Below are 2,500 nucleotides of genomic sequence, written 5' to 3' on the forward strand. Positions count from 1 at the left end.
CACAATTGCCGCAACAAGTAAAAAGCAGGAGAGAACGAAGAACAAAATAGAACCCTAGTGTTGAGGTGTACCTTCATGCTAACCAACCCCCTTTTCATAAAGGGGAGAAGAAAAGGATAAGTCACTAACAAAAAAGACATGATACAAATGATATGATGTACAGTATCCAGCTTTCCCATCTTTTCAGGAACTTGTCCTGTTGCAGTCTAAGTAATTATCTATCTTATATTATAAAACGGCTCTCTCAAATCAAGCAATCTGATTGGTTCACAGCCATTGTATAATTCCAGTAACCGAGTTCAATAACCCATGGCCATGGGTTATTGGTTGCCATGGCAACTCTCTTACTAAAAGGCAGCGCTGCCTCGAGCTCCGTGTTGGGCTTTCCAGAAAGCTCTCAGCTTCTCAGCAAGCGCCAGGATTGGCCAATGTCAACTTCAGTCTCCAGAACGATCCAATCAAATCACCCGCACGTCTATCTTCTTGCTAGAGGTCCCGCCTTACAGTAGTGTCAAAACAAAAAGCTACTCGCTTGCAGCCAGACGCATGATGGCGCAACTCTCTTAGGCTTTGGTTACCTCAAAAACAAAATGGCGGAGACAGCTGTCAGATCCTTGTGAATCGATCTTCGCTTATAACTTCACTAATACTTCGCAGAAAATGATGTTTTGTACAAGAATAGACGCGGGCTAATGTCTTACCCCTCTCTCGCGCGCCCTCACTCTTAACCCCGAATTTCTAAATAAGACGTAACGTTACTTGGTGTCGGCATACGGCTCTGGTGTCGGACTTTGCAAAAAGCTCTCAGCAAGCGCCAGGGTTGGCCAATGTCGACTTCAGTCTCCAGAACGATCCAATCAAATCACCCGCACGTCTATCTTCTTGCTAGAGGTCCCGCCTTACAGTAGTGTTTCAACTGACTCTCAGAATACCATGCCAGTCGGACTTATAGTATTATTATTATATTATTATACTTGGAAACCGTTTTATAAAAGCAATATAGCACTCGAGCAGCGTGTGTTGTGGAATATATCCCGCTGATAAGCTGTTATCCCACTCGGCCTGCGGCCTCATGGGATAACAGCTTATCAGCGGGATATATTCACCACAACACACTTGCTCTCGTGATATATTGCTTAATTATTTCATAAATGATGTCAATCCAATCGTCCAATATGTCTAGTTTGAGCCACTTTCTAGTCATTGCTTTCCTGCCAGCAGCAGGAGTACTTTTCCTACAACTTTATGAACCTCCTCCCAGAAATGGATTAATAACGGATAACTGGATCCACACTGTTTGACCCCTCTGCCAGAGCGCCCCCCCCTCCTCCCCCCCTCCTCTCCTACCCCTCTCCGCCACCTCTACCCCCCACCACCCCTCCTCCTCCCCCCCCCACCCCCCCCCCCCTCTCCGCCACCTCTCCCCCCCATCACCCCTCCCCCACTCCTCCCCCCACCACCCCTCTCCCTCTCCTCCCCCCCACCACCTCTACTGCTCTCCTCCCCCCCACCACCCCTACTGCTCTCCTCCCCCCCACCACCCCTCCTCTCCTCCCACCCACCCCTCATCACCCCCACCCCATTCCCACCTAATCACCAACCCCCCCTACCTCCCACCCCCCACAGATCCAGACCGCCCTCTCACCATCACTGAGGATGAGGTGCGCCGGTCGTTCCTGCGTATCAACCCACGCAAGGCGGCCGGCCCGGACGGCATCCCCGGGCGGGTCCTCAAGGCCTGCGCCCACCAGCTGGCAGGCGTATACACAGACATTTTCAACCAGTCTCTCTCCCTCCGACAAGTTCCCTCCTGCTTCAAATCAGCAACAATCATCCCCATTCCCAAACAGCAGAAAGTGACCAGCCTCAATGACTGGCGCCCAATAGCCCTCACGCCCATAGCCAGCAAGTGCTTTGAAAAGCTGGTTATATCACAGATCCTCCGCCCCACACTCCCCCGGACCACGACCCGCTACAATTTGCATACCGCCCCAACAGGAGCACAGCGGATGCAGTAGCACACGTGCTCCACACCGCCCTCTCGCACCTGGAGGGGAAGGACACCTATGTGAGAATGCTGTTCGTGGACTACAGCTCAGCATTCAACACCATAGTACCCTCCAGGCTGGTAAGCAACCTCAAGGATCTGGGACTAAACACAGCAATGTGCAACTGGATCCTGGACTTTCTGACAGACCGCCGCCAGGTGGTGAGAGTGGACAACCTCACCTCCTCCCCACTGACCATCAGCATAGGAGCGCCCCAGGGGTGCGTCTCCAGCCCCTTCTGGTACGACCTCTACACCCACGACTGCGTGGTGACTCAAACTTCGAACACCATCGTGAAGTTTGCAGACGACACAGCGGTCGTGGGGCTGCTCTCCAGGAGCGACGAGACGGCCTACAGAGAGGAGGTGGAGGCCCTGGAACAATGGTGCCAGGACAACCACCTCTCTCTAAATGTCTCCAAGACCAAGGAGATCATTGTAGACTACAGGAGG

General features: G+C 52.4%; 1 protein-coding gene across 1 annotated transcript in view; it reads right to left on the minus strand.

The window, feature by feature from the left end:
* The window catches only part of tfe3a (transcription factor binding to IGHM enhancer 3a), a gene marked incomplete at its 5' end in the record, with an annotated part of 41,116 nt that overhangs the window by 18,338 nt on the left and 20,278 nt on the right, over nucleotides 1-2,500 (minus strand). The window lies entirely within an intron of this gene.

Source organism: Poromitra crassiceps, assembly GCF_964638095.1.
Source record: "Poromitra crassiceps genome assembly, chromosome: 8".
NCBI lineage: Eukaryota > Metazoa > Chordata > Actinopteri > Beryciformes > Melamphaidae > Poromitra > Poromitra crassiceps.